Here is an 18,787-nt window from a genome sequence, read left to right as displayed (position 1 = left end):
GAGTTGAGGGTTGTTAGGGGTCATCATCTGGAACCTTCATCCTCCAAACCAAGTTCTCTAGCTTCTGCTTGAATGTTTCCAGTGACAGAGAATTTTGTGTCAAATATACGTTAGAGTATCAAGTCATTACCTACGAATTGAACCCCTGAGAGTAAGTTACGTACCTCCTACTGGCCTTCATGCCGCCTCCCTGCAAACTGGTCTTCCCTGGTAGCTCAGTGGTAAAGAATCAGTCTGCAATGCAGGAGACGTGAGTTCAACCCCTGGGTGGGGAATATCCCCTAGAGGAGAGAGTGGCAACCCGATCCAGTATTCTTGCAGGGAAAATCCATGGACAGAGGAGGCTGGTGGGCTAAGTCCATAAGGTCACAAAGAGTTGGACACTACTGAAGTGACTGGACATGAATACACCCCCAAAAGTTGGAAGAACTTGTTGAAAAGTTGAGAGATCACTCTGGGTGTAGTATTTTGGTAGCTTTCAGCTTCTTCTTACCTACTTCAGTATTTTACAGATTTTCTATGGACAGCAACTCTTATTTTTTCATCAACATAAAAAGATATTACAACCTATCATGTTGTCATTTGCTAAGAGCTCTGGAATAATGCATTCTTGACTCCACATTAGCAGTAAGTACATTATTAGATAATTCAAGACCAATTATTCTAAATTACCAACACTGAGGCAAATGCAAAGTTTGATTTTAATCATTTTGTTAGTATTTGAAATTTAAATAAGTGATGCAGATTCCACATTTTCAGAACCATTATCTCTTAGCAAACTTTCATTGGATGAGAAAGCAGTTTTACACTTATTTGGGTATAAACAGAATTAACAGTGCAGCAAGAAGAGAAGAAACCAAGCAATTTCAAAATCATTCAACAGCAATTACCCAGTTTATAATTTTGAAAAATCAGGTGGGATTGGCCCTTGTCCTTTCACAAACTGTACTGAGTCTGGGAAGCAAAGCACCGCCTCTTCTCTAACTCCAACGTGTCATTTCCACCACTGATTTTATCACCGAGGCAAGTCTGACTCCAGCCAGGCCATGAGCTGCCAAAGCCTCATCTCTGAGGAGTGAGAGGCAACCAGAACGTCTAATGATCTCTTTGATTACAGTTAATTTTGGTGGCTATTATAGTGTATTCTGGAGCCAAATTGTCTTTCTGAACATCAGTGCCAGCATAATCTTCCTGTTTCTAAGTCTTGGCTATTGTAAATAGTTCTACTATGAACATTGGAGTGCATATATCTTTTCAAAGTAAACTTTTCTCTGGTTATACGACCAGAAGTAGGATTGAGGGAACATATGGCAACTTTATTTTTAGCTTTTTAAGGAACCTCCATACTGTTTTCCACAGTGCCTGGACCAATTTACATTCCCACAAATAGGGCAGGAGGGTTCCCTTTTCTCTACATCCTCTAAAAACTGGATTACTTTTACCACAGTTTTTCATTCTCCTCTTTGGTTAAACATTATGCTTCAAAAATATCTGTCTTAAATATTCTTCAAAATTAAGATTTTAATGACTGCATTCCATTCCATTTTATGGGAGTCCATAATTTACTTAGCTATTCTCATATTTTTAGAAATTTAGTTTATTTCCTATTTTCTACATTTATATCTTCCACATTAAAACATCTTTAGTATTTGTTCAAGGTTTCAAGAAATGTGCTAGTTGGTTGAAAGAATATGAACATTTTAAAGACTGATTTGAGTCCAATCTATCCTTCAAAAAGTTGTACCAATTTATACTTGTATTTGTAGATTTTAACATTTCTTCTTGAATAGCACCAGTATTTAACCCAGTACCACACAGTATCGTGAAGTCAAGTGGGCCTTAGGAAGCATCACTATGGACAAAGTTAGTGGAGGTGATGGAATTCCAGTTGAGCTATTTCAAATCTGAAAGATGATGCTGTGAAAATGTTGCACTCAACATGCCAGCAAATTTGCAAAACTCAGCCGTGTCCACAGGACTGGAAAAGGTCAGTTTTCATTCCAATGCCAAAGAATGCTCAAACTACTGCACAACTGCACTCATCTCACACACTAGCAAAGTAGTGTTCAAAATTCTCCAAGCCAGGCTTCAACACTATGTGAACTGTGAACTTCCAGATATTCAAGCTGGATTTAGAAAAGGCTGAGGAACCAGAGATCAAATTGCGAACACCCGTAGGATCATCGAAAAAGCAAGAGAGTTCCAGAAAAACATCTACTTCTGCTTTATTGACTATGCCAAAGCCTTTGACTGTGTGGATCACAACAAACTGTGGAAAATTCTTAAAGAGATGGGAATACCAGACCACCTGACCTGCCTCCTGAGAAATCTGCATGCAGGTTAAGAAGCAACAGTTAGAACTGGACATGGAAAAACAGACTGGTTCCAAATAGGAAAAGGAGTATGTCAAGGCTGTATATTGTCACCCTGCTTATTTAACCTATATGCAGAGTACATCATGAGAAATGCTAGGCTGGATGAAGCACAAGCTGGAATCAAGATTGCTGGGAGAAATATCAATAACCTCAGATATGTAGATGACACCATTCTTATGGCAGAAAGTGAAGAAGAACTAAAAAGCCTCTTGATGAAAGTGAAAGAGGAGAGTGAAAAAGTTGGCTTAAAACTGAACATTCAGAAAACTAAGATCATGGCATCTGGTCCCATCACTTCATGGCAAATAGATGGAGAAACAATGGAAACAGTGACAGACTTTATTTTTGGGGACTCCAAAATGACTGCAGATGGTGACTGCAGCCATGAAATTAAAAGATGCTTGCTCCTTGGGAGAAAAGTTATAATCAACCTAGACAGCATATTAAAAAGCAGAGATATTACTTTGCCAACAAAGGTCTGTCTAGTCAAAGCTATGGTTTTTCCAGTAGTCATGTTATGGATGTGAGAGTTGGACTATAAACAAAGCTGAATGCCAAAGAATTGATGCTTTTGAACTGTGGTGTTGGAGAAGAATCTTGAGAGTCCCATGGACTGCGAGGAGATCCAACCAGTCCATCCTAAAGGAGGCCAGTCCTGAATATTCATTGGAAGGGCTGGTGTTGAAGCTGAAACTCCAATACTTTGGTCACCAGATGCGAGGAACTGACTCACTGGAAAAGACCCTGATGCTGCAAAAGATTGAATGTGGGAGGAGAAGTGGACGACAGAGGATGAGATGGTTGGATGGCATCACCATCTCAATGGACATGAGTTTGAGTAAGCTCCTGGAGTTGGTGATGGGCAGGGAAGCCTGGCCTGCTGCAGTCCATGGGGTTGCAAAGAGTCAGACATGACTGAGCGACTGAACTGAACTCAACTGATACAGAATCATAGGGCTTCCCACGTGGCTCAGTGGTAAAGAATCCACCTGTCGATGCAGGAGATTTCTGGTTTGATTTCTGGGTTGGAAGGATCCTCTGGAGGAGGAAATGGCAGCCCACTCCAGTATTCTTGCTTGGGAAATGTCCCATGGACAGAGGGGGCTGGTGGGCTACAGTACCTGAGGTTGCAAGAGTCGGACACGACTGAGTAACTGAACACACACGCAGACAGTGTATTGTTCCAATTTAATAGATGAAAAATGTCTTTCCTCTATTTTGATATCCATTCACTTGAATCTTAGAATGCATTTTTTTTTTTTTTTTGCCGTTTCTGTTTCTTTTGGGTGTGACTGGTCTGCTCATGTCCTTGGTTCATTTGTCTGAAGATTTTTCTAACTGATTTTTGAGTTATTTATGTATTAAAGATGTCAAACCTTTTGTGTTTAATTTGTTCCTCAAATGCTACTTGTCTTGTAATTCAATTTGTGATATTTTCCTTTGCTTTTATGTTGAGAAAATAATTTTCCATCTAGACATTAATTAAATATTCACTTGAATATTCATAAATTAATTATAATTAATTACGTATTTATAATTATATATATAATATATATATATAATTATAAAACAAGAACATTACCTTCTTGTTTTAATATAATTGATTAAATTTGTTCTTGATTTAATTTCTTTTGCATTATTTTGGAATAAAGTGAAAATTTTAAATTGATTTCTCTCACTCCCATCCAAAATTACCAATTTCCTAATGCCATTCATTGATTCATCTTTTTTTTCCTCACTGGCTTGGGAGCTTTATCATTTATGAAGTTTTTTTCTTTCAATAAAGAAGTGTGCTCCAGAGCCACTTACTCTGCTTCATTATCTATTGATCCCTGAATTGCCTTAACATGTTATAATGAGTTCTAGGTACACCTTAACATATGGCGAGGTAAGCTGTTTGCCCCATTACTTTTCCTCCCTAAGTTTTAGCTAATTTCACTTGTTTATCTTTAGATGGACTTGAGAATTACTTTGCATGTTAGAAATGCTAATGAGATAGTGATTGAGATTGCTTTAAACTTTACAGAATATTAATTTAATAAGAATTGACAAAAAAAAAGAATTGACATCTTACTCTCCTAGAATATGATCTATATCTCTCATAGTTCTTAACTTGTATCTCTACATATTTAAAAATGGATATTATGAATTAATTTTTTCCAATACAACTTACTCTCACACAATATGGAAAAGATTTTTGCCTTTTTTCTATATTTGTTAAATTTGTAGAGATTTTACTTAAACTCAGTATCTTAAAAGGTTTTTCAGTCAATTCTCTAAGGTTTCCTAAGTAAATGTTGACATTGTCTTTAAACTTAGGCATAAAATGTCATTATACTTATTTCTTTTCACTTCTCATTTTATTGAACACAATTCCCAGGAAAATGTTGATGAATTATGATTTTCCTGGTTTTAATGGCAATATCTGTTTTATATTACCATCACATATAATGTCAGCATGTTGGTTTAAGATAGATTTTTTTATTACTTCTGGAAAATATTGAATTCAAGCTTTCTGAAGCGTTTGGTTTGATTAGTAATAATCATTGAAAATATTACATAATGTCTTTTCAGAAAAATGGGGTTGGATTATAATTAGCTAAGCCTAACATAAAATCATCTGTCAAGGTAGAAGTGTTTACGGTCTAGATGAAGTATTATGAAGCAGAACAAAGAAGTGTGGGATTGCAGATAAGAGGCAAAAAGTTAATAGCTGCTCCAATCCACCCTCTTTGACTTCTTAGCACCATATACATACTTCCGTGTGTATTTGAACTTATATTTACAGTAACATGCTCTGTTTCTCCACCTTACAAGATGCAGCCATCCATCTGTGAGCAAAGATATTTCCCCCTCTTCCCAGAACAATAAGTCACATCATCCCAACATTTTGTTAATCACTGGCTATATCAATTATCCCATAATTTTAATCCTGGTCTCACCAAATATTTTGTTACCTAAAGACTCAATTATAAAATTTATTTCTGGACTCCCCTGGTGGTACAGAGGATGCGAATCCAGGGGACAGGGGTTCAATCCCTGGTACAGTAAGATTCCACGTGCTTAGGAACGGCTAAGCCTGCCTGCCACAGCTACTGAGCCTGCGCTCAGGAGCCCACGTGCCGCGTCTTCTGAAGTCCGTGCCCCTAGAAGCTTCGCTCTGAAGCAAGAGGCGCCGCTGCGATAGAAGCTGAGCACTGCAGTGAAGACAGCCAACGCTCGCCCCAACGAGAGAAAGCCCAGGCGCAACAAAGACCAAGCACAATCAAAAACAGACAAATAAAATCAATCATGAAATATTTATTTCCAACAAACATACACGTTTAAGAAAGGGAAGAAGGAGAAAGAGGAAACCGTTACTACGTATGAATAAATATATGTGTAACAAGAAAATATGCAAAACTACTACATGTGCTGAAGTATTTAGGAGTAAAATTAATTACTGTCATTTGTTTTTAAGTGACTCAGCCAAAACTATATAGAGAAACAAATATGGCAAAGTACTATCAATTACAAGCTCTAGGTGTGGCTATATGAGTTTTAAAGGCATTTTTGCTGCTTTCCTGTATGTTTGCAAGCTTATCACCAACTTTAGAGTTTATTTTTATAGCAAAAATTAAATTTTTATTCCTAACTTACCCATTTGACCTATTTGTAATATCATGATACATACTTTCTGTTTCTTAGGGTCTCTTGTTTCTTTTTTTCTTATGCTCTCTTTTGTGTTGTATAATGTATTTTATTTATCCAGTACCTCATGAGATTTACATCTAATATCAATGTCATCTTTTTAATATCAATGTACTTAGTGTAATATCATCTAATTAGCAAAGTCAGGATGTCCACTCAGGGGAACCTCGGCATAGAATAGACACGTGGTTCTGCCAGGAAGAGGGAGATGAGGGTAAGAGACTGATTTCTCAAAGTATAAAAATCTCTGCTTACCTTTTCTTTCATTCAATGCTCATTGGATTTAAATACATGTTAGTATAAAATACCACTGGCTAGAAATAGTAATGGCACCTGAGACTCCACTGGCTTATTTTGTGGGATCCGAGCTCCATCCTGGCTCCAAGTCCATGCCTTCCTGAGGCTCTCTGGATGTTTCACGTCTAGTGTCAGAGTCTAGTGAGGATTTCCTGGGGCCAAGGCTGTTATTAATGCTCCCAGTTGAGTCTCTTGGACTGCAAGGAGATCAAACGAGTCAACCCTAAAAGAAATCAACCTTGAATACTCGTTGGAAGGACTGATGGTTAAGCTGAAGCTCCAATCCTTTGGCCACCTGATGTGAAGAGCCAACTCACTGGAAAAAGACCCTGATGCTGGGAAATATTGAGGGCAAGAAGAGAAGGGGGCAACAGAGGATGAGATGGTTGGATGGCAGCGCTGACTCAATGGATATGAGTCCGAGCAAACTCTGCGAGATTGTGAAGAACAGCGAAGCCTGGTGTGCTGCAGTTTACGGGGTCACAAAGAGTTGGACATAACTTAGCAATTGAACAACAATACATTAAAATATCAATCTTTATCAGGCTTATCAATGTTGCCATGTGTTTATAGATGAGGCAGCTTTTATTTCCAAAGGGAAAATGAAAGTGTTAGTTGCTTAGCCACTTCAGATGCATGACGAATTACTCCACAATAAGAAGACAGCCCACAGAGAATATTCTGGCCGTGTTCATTGGAGAGTTGGATAGCTAACAAAAATGCCCTCTGCATATTGATCCCAAACTTCCATTAGGGCAGGAGATTCACTCTGGTAACTATTCTCTGCTTTTAAAAAGTCCTTTTCTGAAGGGTACAGATGAAGCTATTTTCAGGGCAGGAATGGAGACACAGTCATAGAGAATGGACTTGTGGCCACAGGGGGAAGGAGAGAGTGGGGCGAATTAGAGAGCCGCGTAGACACTTACGTGCACTATTTGTGTGAAGCAGATAGCTAGCAGGGAAGAGCGGGGTAGCCCGGGGAGCCCAGCTTGGTACTCTGTGATGACCTAGACGGCCGGGATGGGAGGGAGGTTCCAGAGAGAGGAGATGTGTGTACACTTAGAGCTGATTCATGTTGTTGTACAGTAGAAAGCAACACAGCATTGTAAAGCAGGTATCCTCCAATTAAAAATAAATTCAAAAAAGCCTTTTCTGTTGATCTCTCTGCAGAGCAAAATAGTTTATATCAGAATTTCCTGGTTAGTAAAGAGCTAATTATTCGTCCAATACATACATAAAAAAAATCCAAGCCACGTTTTCCCCTGCTAGTTGCTACGTATTCAAGCAATGTAAACTAAGAATAACTAAATAAATAGCAATGGAAATTTTTTATTTCACTGAAAATGATAAGATGTGTTCTCTATTCATAAAGAAGTTATTTTTATATTACCCCAACACTATTAACCTAGTCAATAGTAGATAACATAAAATGAACAAGAAATTTCTAAATTTCTCTTTACGAGAATTATTTTGGAGAATGAGAAAAGAGGAAAGCTTAAAGCAGTTTGGGTATGCATGTGTGCACAGTCGTGTCCGACTCTTCACAACCCCATGTAGGGTTACATGTAGGCCTACATGACTGTAGGCTGCCAGGCTCTTCTGTCCATGGAAATTTCCAGGCAAGAATATTGCAGTGAGTTGCCATTTCCTTCTTCAGGGGTTCTTCCCAACCCAGGGATCAAACCCACATCTCCTGTGTCTCCTTCATTGGCAAGTGGATTCTTAACCTGCTGAGCCACAGTTTAAGTTGGGATAATTCACAGAATTATGCTCATATGATCTCACGGTCGTGTCCTCTAAGGGAAGAGGTGAAGTTTATGTTTAGGGTTAAACATTGAGTATGCTGCAGTCCCTGAAACCTGTCTGTAAGAATAAATTGATTCCTAAGTGTTATTATATTCTGAATTCCTAAACAAGATAGAGAATTTGAGTCAGATATAGTCTTCACTCCTGGACTAGTACTTAGGCAGAAATAAACCAATAAAAGATTAAACCTTTGTTTCTGATGAAACAGTCTGAATTTGGGGGGCAAGTTTTCCCTCAATGAATAGGAAGGGAGTGGAAGTGGCATTTTAAAAGGGCAGAGTGCCAGTTGTAGGAAAGACTTTTGCTGGGCACCCTTCTTTTTTGATTCCTTGGAACTGACTTCTCATAGAATAGTGAAAAAATAAGATTGTGGAGTAGTACCTGGGTAGTCACTTCATGATATAAACAGGGTGAGTCATTAATACCACTTTGTCATCAGTTCCAATTATTCTGGCAGACAATCTCTAGAAAATGAGACTGTTATGTTTGTTATGGAACAAGGGGAAGGAAAATACAGAGGAGGATGACCATTGCCATTTATTTTCTTTGATAATCCATGGCACTCAGTTCCTAGTTGAACCATGTTGAAGGGCTAGGAAAGATGAATACAGGCTATTCCCTGACTCCTCAAGTTTGTCCAGGAGCCATTCCACAAGCTGTTGTTTCCCTGGGCTTTTAGCTTCAGCCTTCTGGCAAGACTGTAGAACCAGTAAGTGCAGTCAGATCGTGCTGAACTCCTCTCAATCTTCACCGGCCGTCTCTGCTAACCAAGCCCGCTGGGTTAGGTCTCTGCAGCTGTGTCTGACTCTCTGTGACCCCATAGACTCCCTTGTTCATGGGATTCTCCAGGCAAGAATACTGGCCTGGGTTACCATGCCCTCCTCCAGGGGATCTTCCTGACCCAGTGATAAAACCCATGTCTCTTAGGTCTCCTCCATTGGCAGGTGGGTTCTTTACCATTAGCACCACCTGGGAAGCCTCAACAAGCCTATACAAGCCCAATAAATGAACAAGATTTTAGTGATCTTATTTTCATGTTAAGTGAAATTCAGGTTTGAAAAAATCTTATAAGTCTATAGAAATAATCAAATAAAATCAATATAAGACAAGACAGGAGGATAAGGGGACAACAGAGGATGAGATGGTTGGATAGCATCACCGACTCAATGGACATGAGTTTGGGTAAACTCCGGGAGCTGGTGATGGACAGGGAGGCCTGGCGTGCTGCAGTCCATGGGGTTGCAGAGTCAGACACGACTGAGCGACTGAACTGAACTGAAGTTCATATGACTGACGTTCATGTGAAGTCTCATATGACCAAATGCAGTAAAGAGTGGTCAATGTATAGTTTAGAGAACCAGAGCAATTGAACTAGTAACCAGTTACTGCCATTTAGCAGAATGGAGATGCAATATTAAAGAAGTAAATGAAGCAAAAAAACCCAAAACAACAAAAACCCAAACACAAACCACCAAGCCACAAAACATTCACTGAGCAAACAGATATAATGTAGTTTTTTTTTTTTTTTTTTATAATGTAGTTTTGAAACCTCAAAAACTATTGATTTTTTTCTTTCCTTCAGCAGTTGATGGTGGTGTACAGTTCTTAAAGTTCTGTTAGTTAATATGTTTCCTTAGGGTTGGGATGAAAAATGGTAAGACAGTTTTCAGCTCATGTTTGAGAATTTTCGTCTATGGATGCTTTTCCAATCGTTCAAAAGCAAAAACAAGGCAATACTAATGTTAGGAATTTAGAGTGTAAGTATGCTCAAATATCAATCTTTGCATTGTTCAATAAGACCCAAGAGAAAAATATCTTGAATTATTAAAGTTGTTTGCCCTTATAGTTGAGCAACAGTCCTTAGAACTCCCTTTCCTCTGCATTAATTTTAGGAGGCAAATCAATGAGAAGGACTCCTCTCTTCTCTCATCATTACTCCCCATCAATTTGTTTAGGAGCTTTTGGGTTTGAGGGCATGTGAAAACCAGCTCAGCTCTGATGAACAGGTTAGGAGATTTACTTCCAAGTTAGGACTCAACACAAACTGGGCTACTGCTGTGGCTATTTGCATACAGCCTGAGGTAACTACACTCTGAGACTCAGTCCCACCATTTACATTATCTCCAAGATGAGAAAAATGGGGAATTTTTCAGTTTATCCTTGGTCCAGAAGGAAACATTAATATCATGCACCAGGTGGAAACATGCCCAGACCTGTCACAATCGTCTACTAAGGTGAAAGGAGTAGAATGGACCTGGGGATGATTGTCTTTTTACCTTTGGATCTTCACTTGACAGATGTGTCTTTATTTTTCAAATTTATGGCATTAAAATGTTTTGGAGCCAGTTGAATCAAGTGAAAGCCTTGGGGAACTGAAATAGGCTATCAATTATTGACATTAGCCTATAGAATTCATTTTGCAAGAGTCAGTGCCAGTTTATTACTGTGTACATTCTTTGCAAGAAGATTAAGTGGTAAAGTAGAAAATCTGCTAGACTTAGAGTCATGAAAAATGGATTTCTGGTTAGTTATCGTGGATTAGCTGTGTCCTTGGTGGCTCAGACGGTAAAGAATCTGCTTGTAATGCAGGGGACTCTTCTTTGATCCCTGGATCGGGAAGATCCCTGGAGAAGGGAATAGCTACCCACTCCAGTATTCTTGCTGGGAGAACCCTACGGACAGAACAGTTTGGCGAGCTAGAGTCCATGGGTTCACAAAGAGTCAGACACGACTGAGCAACTAACACACAGGTCACATAGTGGTCAAATTGTCCCGCTCTTTTGGTAATTTAACCAACAGTGAGACAGTAAAAAATGATTAGATTCCTGTGTTGTTAAGCCTCTAAATTTCTTTTGGAAGGCATGGAGGCTAGTAGCCATAATGTGCCTCCTATTCCATGTGTAATCCTGATCAACTGCCCTTAAATATTGAAGATTAAATGTATCTCAATCTCCAGGGTAAATCCAGATTTCATAGACAAAACCGAGAGAGCTGTGAGCTGTTCCTTACTGCCACCGCACTGCGAGGAGGGGCCCTGTGCCGTCTGGTGGGCTGGCTAACACCTCTGTGATGATTGATGCTGGGCTTATCCAGCTTCCTCCCAGGCAGCAGGGGGTCCTCGTGAGAGAGCGCTGTGAGAGAGGAATCTCACCTCTAAAGAGCAACTCAATTAAAGGAGCCAAACACCGAGGATCTCACCACTGGCCCATCTTAGTGCTCAGCAGTTTCACTTCAAATGCAAGTGGCCGTAGGAACACTGGATTGAAAAGAATTCATTTTCCACTTTACAAACCCAGTATATTAACAAGACTGAGAACAGCAGTAGGTATTCTGCCGTGAGGAAAAATATTTTCTTTATTCAGAATCTCTTCTACAAGATGTCTAAAATTGGCAGTTTCTTTTTTTGTTTGTTTTTTGCTTACTCTTTTTAAAAAAATTTATTTATTTTTTAATTGAAGGATAATTGCTTTACAGAGTTTTGTTGTTTTCTGTCAAACCTCAACATGAATCAGCCATCAGTTCAGTTCAGTCACTCAGTCATGTCTGACTCTTTACAACCCCATGGACTGCAGCACGCCAGGCCTCCCAGTCCATCACCAACTCCAGGAACTTACTCAAACTCATGTTCATTGAGTCAGTGATGCCATAAAACCATCTCATCCTCTGTCATCCCCTTCTCCTCCCACCTTCAATCTTGCCCAGCGTCAGGGTCTTTTCTAGTGAGTCAGTTCTTCACATCAGGTGAACAAAGTATTGGAGTTTCAGCTTCAGCATCAGTCCTTCCAATGAATATTCAGGACTGATTTCTTTTAGGATGGACTGGTTTGATCTCCTTGCAGTCCAAGGGACTCTCAAGAGTCTTCTCCAACACCACAGTTCAAAAGCATCAATTCTTAGGCATTCAGCTTTCTTTATAGTCCAACTCTTATATCCATACATGACTACTGGAAAAACCATAGCTTTGACTAGACAGATCTTTGTTGGCAAAGTAATGTCTGTTTTTTAATATGCTTTCTAGCTTGATCATAGCTTTCCTTTCAAGGAGCAAGTGTCTTTTAATTTCATGGCTGCAGTCACCATCTGCAGTGATTTTGGAGCCCCCCAAATAAAGTCTCTCACTGTTTCCACTGTTTCCCCATCTATATGCCATGAAATGATGGGACTGGATGCCATGATCTTAGTTTTCTGAACGTTGAGTTTTAAGTCAACTTTTTTCACTCTCCTCTTTCACTTTCATCAAGAGGTTCTTTAGTTCTTCAGTTTCTTCCATAAGGGTGGTGTCATCTGCATATCTGAGGTAATTGATATTTCTCCTGGCAATCTTGATTCCAGCTTGTGCTGCATACATATATCCCTCCCTCTTGAACCTGCCTTTCATCTTCCTCCCCATCCCACCCCTCTAGGTTGACACAGAACCCCTGTTTGAGTTTCTTGAGACATACAGCACATTCCTATTGACTATCTGTTTTACATAAGGTAATGTAAGTGTAACACACACAACCACAATAACAGTCTCAGACAGTACATGTGAAAACATACATAAAAAAATTCTTTAAAAATATAAGTTGCTAAAAGGAACTCAAGAAGAAATAAAACATCTTAATGGTCCTGTAACCATTAAACTTTAATAAGTAGCTAAAAATTCTCCCCTAAAGAAAATACTTGGCTTAGATTGCTTTACAGGCCAAACTATCAAATCTGAAGGAGCAGACAATCTTAACCTTCACAGTATCTTTCAGAGAATACTGAGAAAGAAGAACACTTCCCGTGTCAGTATATAAGTTAATCTGTGTGTATAGGGAACAAAATAGCACTGGCTTAAAAAAATACAGAGTTTATTTCTTTCTCACATGATCATCCTAGGGTGGGTAGTCAGGATAGGTCTGGCAGATATGCTTTTAAGCGTTATACTTGGCTAATGTAATGCTTCCTGGGTCAGGACCTCAGGCTCCTTTTACCTTGCTGTGTGACCATTTTTAGAGCAATACCTTTGAACAGACAGTCCAAGAAGATTCACAACCAAATTCTCATTCCTGCTAGTCAGAGAGAAGACAGATTGAATGAGAGGACAGAGGCTCTTACCAGGACTTCCTTGGTGGTCCAGTGGTTAAGAATCTGCTTGCCAATGCAGGAGATATGGGTTCCATCCCTGGTCCAGGATGATTCCACATGTCATGGGGCAGCTAAGCTCATGCATCGTAACTACTGAACCTGTGCTGCAGAAGCCACAAGATGCAACTGCTGAAAGCCTTGTGCCCTAGAGCCTATGCTCTGCAACAAGAGAAGCCGCTGCGGAGAAGCCCATGAACCACAACAAAGAGTTGCCCCCTCTGGCCACAACTAGAGGAAACCTACTCAGAGCAGTGAAGATCCAGAGCAGCCAAAATAAATACAGTGAAAAAACAAAAAGTTCACATACCAGAAATTGCCTTTTATCCCATCAATCAGAGCTTAGTCACATGGTCACACAAAGTTGCAAAGGAGGTTGGAAAATACAGCCTTTACTTTGGGCATCTAGGGGTCCAGCTATGAACAGAGGTTCTACTACTACAGAAGAAGGGGAGAACAAAAGTGGCGCTCTCTGTCACGAGTTCTGTTTTATACAGTGAACATTACCTTGACACCAAAACCAACAGGGACACAGAGGATTAAATATATGCCAAAACCCCTTTAAAAATTTACTGAATTGAGCCAAGCAATGCATACAGAAGTGCAGTTGTCCTTTGATATCCCCAGGGGCTTCGTTCCAGGACCCCTCTCAGATACCAAAGTCCTCAGATGCTCAAGTTGTTTATAAAATGCTGCATCATTTGCATGCAGCTTGTGCACACCCTCCTGTCACCTTAGGTCATCTTTATAACACTTGCAATACCTAATGCAACATGAATGCTACACAATTAGTTGCCAACGTATGGAAAATTCAAACTTTGATTTTTGGAACTTTCTGGAATTTTTTTTCAAGTATTTTCTGTTCATGGTTGGTTGAATCCGAGGATATGGAATCCATGGACATGGAGAGCTGACTGTATATATTATTTACTCTGTCTAACTTTAGTTTATTCTAGGAATGCAAGGTTGCTCAAATATGAGAAAATCTACTGATATAATTAATCACCTAAGCAGACTGAAAAAGAAAAATCATTTGATTATCTCAGCAGATGCAGAAATAATTTGATAAATTCAACCAAATTTATAACAATTTTTTTAAGCAAACAATAAAAGAAGGGGGAAATTCCTTAATTTAATAAAGGATATCTAAAAATAGGTACATCCCAACATCACATTCAACAGTTTAATATTAAATGTGTATTTGGATATTACAATTGAAGTTTTGACCAGACACTGAAACACAGTAAATGCTGCATACTAATTTAAGGTAATGGACCAAGAAAAAGAATTTTTTCAAGAAAATGGGTGAAAACCAGTTTTAGGACTATAATCCTCCTCATCATACATAAAAAAGGATCAGAGTGTGGGGAAGATAGAGTGTTTATGAATTACTTTTACTTGGATAAAGTTATGCTGAGTCTCTTCTCCTGTGTCCCCTGCCCCATCCCCCAGGAGTGGGGTACAGTGGTACCCCTCATCTCAAGCCTAATGAAGTAGGCTTCCGTAAGGCTACCGTATACCCAGAGAGCTTGGTATGTCATCCTCGCTGCTTGGGGAAGTAGTCGATTCTCAGCTGGAAGGCATAGGAGTCCGTCCTTCTACTCACACTGGTGGTGGATCCCAGAGATTCGCCTCCGTGCTGGACCGTGTCTACCCTGACAGCGTTTGCGAGTGTGTTCAGAGACCTGGGTGTGAGCCACAGAGACAATGCTGCTGGTCTTGAGACGTTCTGACCCTGTCTAAGAGAACCACCACCATGAGAGGGGGACTCCGCCAGTGAGAACACGTCAGCCCAGTGGACTGGCAGAAAACAGGGGGCAAGTGGGGTGGTGCAGGGTGGCAAGCCTGAGAAGGGTCATTGCCCACATATCAGAAAAAATGGTGGCAGATTTCCAGGGGCTTCCATAGAGTTCATGAAAGAAGCCACAGGATGAGGAGTCAGCTTTGTATCCCTCTGAGGGACAGCGTGGAAGCCAGCATACCCAGCACTAGTCATTTGCATGAGGTTATATTCTAAAGTCAATATGCAAGGCAAAATTTACACATCACTGCAGATGGTGATTGCAGCCATGAAATTGAAAGACACTTACTCCTTGGAAGGAAAGTTATGACCAACCTAGATAGCATATTGAAAAGCAAAGACATTACTTTGCCAACAAAGGTCCATCTAGTCAAGGCTGTGGTTTTTCCAGTGGTCATGTATGGATGTGAGAGTTGGACTGTGAAGAAAGCTGAGTGCCAAAGAATTGATGCTTTTGAACTATGGTGTTTGAAAAGACTCTTGAGAGTCCCTTGGACTGCAAGGAGATCCAACCAGTCCATCCTAAAGGAGATCAGTCCTGGGTGTTCACTGCAAGGACTGATGTTGAAGCTGAAACTCCAGTACTTTGGCCACCTCATGGGAAGAGTTGACTCATTGGGAAAGACCCTGATGCTGGGAGGGATTGGGGGCAGGAGGAGAAGGGGACAACAGAGGATGAGATGGTTGGATGGCATCACCGACTCGATGGGCATGAGTTTGAGTAAACTCTGGGAGTTGGTGATGGACAGGGAGGCCTGGCGTGCTGCGATTCATGGGGTTGCAAAGAGTCGGACACGACTGAGCGACTGAACTGAACTGAACTGAGCTGAATGCCTTGCATTGCTTTCTATCTTCCTGTGTCATTTTTCTTTTTCTTGTCCTTGCTGCCCTGGAATTGCTTTTCTCCAAAAACCACTAATTCTCAATATTTGCCTTTGTCTCTGTTTTCTAGGGAACCTGAAATAAAACAAATATCTATTTATTTTAAAGATCAAAGAGATAATGTCTACACACGTGATCAACACTTAATAAATGCTAGTCTTCTTTCCTCATTTTGCTTTCTTCTTTTACCTCTCTAACAAAAAAAAATGCATTTTTCTGTCTTTTGCATTATCCTCCTATTAGTAAACTGCAGCATGGTTTATACAGTAGCTATAATCTCGTAACCATAACTTTGTGTATTTATTTATTTTTGGCCATGCTGGGTCTCACTGCTGCATGGACTTTTCTCTCGTTGTGATGAGCAGGGGCTGCTCTCTGGTTGAGATGCACTGGCTTGTGATTGTGATGGCTTCTCTTGTTGCGGAGCACAGGCCCTGGAGTGTGGGGGCCTCGGTTTGCAGCCCCCAGGCTCTAGGGCACAGGCTTGGTAGTTGTGGCACACGGGCTGAGTGCTCCACAGCATGTGGGATCTTCCCGGACCACGGGTCAAACCCATGGCCCCTGCAATGGCAGGGGGGTTCTTTATCCTTGAGCCACCAGGGAAGCCCTTAACTAAAAATTTTAATGTAAGATAATAAGTATAAGCATCTTTACAAATAGATAATGCACAGAGAGTTCTGTATTTTCTTGGGGTAATTATAGGACCATAGTTAAATTTCTGAAATACATCAGAGGGTTGATTTGGATTGGTAAATGCTTGCAGAGAAGGTAATACACTTCATTTCCTCCGATTACTGTGAGCAAAAGCACTCAGTTAGGTAACACATCTGTCAGCCGAGGCTACCTAGGAGACAGTTCCCTTCATAGTAGGTTATAGCACTTTGCACTATGCTGTGCTTAGTCGCTCAGGCGTGTCCAAGCGCTTGCGACCCCACGGACGGTAGCCCGCCAGGCTCCTCTGCCCATGGGGATTCTACAGGCAAGAGTACTGGAGTGGGTTGCATTTCCTCCTCCAGAGGATCTTCCCCACCTAGGGATCAAACCCAGGTCTCCCGCATTGCAGGCAGACGCTTTATCCTCTGAGACACCAGGGAAACCCATGGCACTCTGTAAAGAGTCATCATTTTACGTCTTTTCTCAGGAGATTTATTTGTGGGCTTTCATTGTTGCTGTCTTTTTACAATTGTATAATTGCAGCCCAAAGGAAAGTGCTCTTATTTCCCCCTCTCTTGAAAGACAAGATTTCCACCAATTTGGGTTTATTAGGTCTCTCATTTGATTTCCTAATAATTTTTCTTCTTTCCCCAAATTCCTGTGAGTGAAATTACTTTTAAAAAATAGCTTTGCAACCTTCCTAGAATTAATTTCATTATGAAAGGTTGCAAATTAAAATTAGAAATCATAGTCTTAATAGTTAACCTAATCCCTAAATTTAACTCCCCCAACTCCCCTCAATCTTTCATCTCTGATTGAAGAATCATTTTTTGTTTTATGGTTAAGTTCTAGTTTTACTCTTCTGGTTATTCAGATATTATATATTTCTTAAATTTTTTTCTCTACTTAAAAAATTATCTTTATTTTAATCAAGGTTAAACAGTCCTATTATTTAAGGAATCAAGTATTCCACAGCAACTTATGGTAAAGAGCAGACCTCTGAATATTCCGACTCCCCGAGTCAAAATTCTTCTTCCAGAGACAGCTACTTTGAACTGATTATTTTGGTACTGCTCACAGCTCCAAAACTCATATTTTTACTGTTCCTTCTTGTTTTCCTTTTCAAGCTTTATTTACTGACTTTCTACCATGGACGATGAAGATTTAGTTCTTTTCCCTGCCTTAGTTCCTCAAGGGCTTCCCAGGTGGCTAGTGGTAAAGAACCTGCTTGCCAATGCAGGAGCTGCAAGGGGCGTGGGTTCCATCCCTGGGTGGGGAAGATCCCCTGGAGGAGGACATGGCAACCCAGTCCAGTATTCTTGCCTGGAGAATTCCATGGACAGAGGAGCCTGGCGGGCTACAGCCCATGGGGTCACAGAGAGTCAGACACGGCTAACGTGACTCAGCAGCAGCTGCAGTCTCCCAAACCCTCGGCAGAGCTCTGCCTCTTCTCTTCCTCTGTTATAGTGTACACCTTCGTTTTCACTTACTCCTTTCTTCAGTAGATTTGAAGTCTGTGGATGGTTAGTCTTTTGAGATCTTGCAGATCTAAAGATGTTCTGTTCTACTCTCACACTAAGTTTACAATTTTTGTGAATATACAATTTCATGCTGAAAATAATGGCTCCTTAAAATTTCCTTTAGTCTTTTCCCCTGCTTGCTCTTAGTTTCAGTAATTTCTATTGACATGCCTTCAAGTTCATTGATGCTTTTCCCCCAAGTATTCAATCTGATGTTATCCTGTATTTTTAAAATTTTAGATATTGTGTTTTTAATTCTAGAAATTCAATTTGATTCTTCTTCAGATTTTCCACATCTCTCTTGAAATTATTCCCTCATTACATGCATTCTTTCCTATCAGCTTAAAAATATTTATAAAATTATTTAAAAGTCTTTGTTAATCTATCATCTGGGTCATCTATTTATCTCTTTTAATTGACTATGTTACATTGTTCTTCTTGGCATGCCTGTTGACTTTATTTTGTATATTGGATATTGTGGATGATACGAAGTAGACCCTTGATTACCTTCTTCTAAAGAGGGTTAGCTGACACTCTGATTCTATGAAGGCCTGGCTCTAAACTTTGCTGGGGTAGATTTAATTGGTTTCTTTTCCCCTTAGCCCAAACTATCAGCTCTTAGTTCTGTGGTATGGTCCTTAATCCTGAGGTGT

Source organism: Dama dama, chromosome 28 (assembly GCF_033118175.1).
Source record: "Dama dama isolate Ldn47 chromosome 28, ASM3311817v1, whole genome shotgun sequence".
Taxonomy (NCBI): Eukaryota; Metazoa; Chordata; class Mammalia; order Artiodactyla; family Cervidae; genus Dama; species Dama dama.
This window is presented reverse-complemented; position numbering follows the sequence as displayed.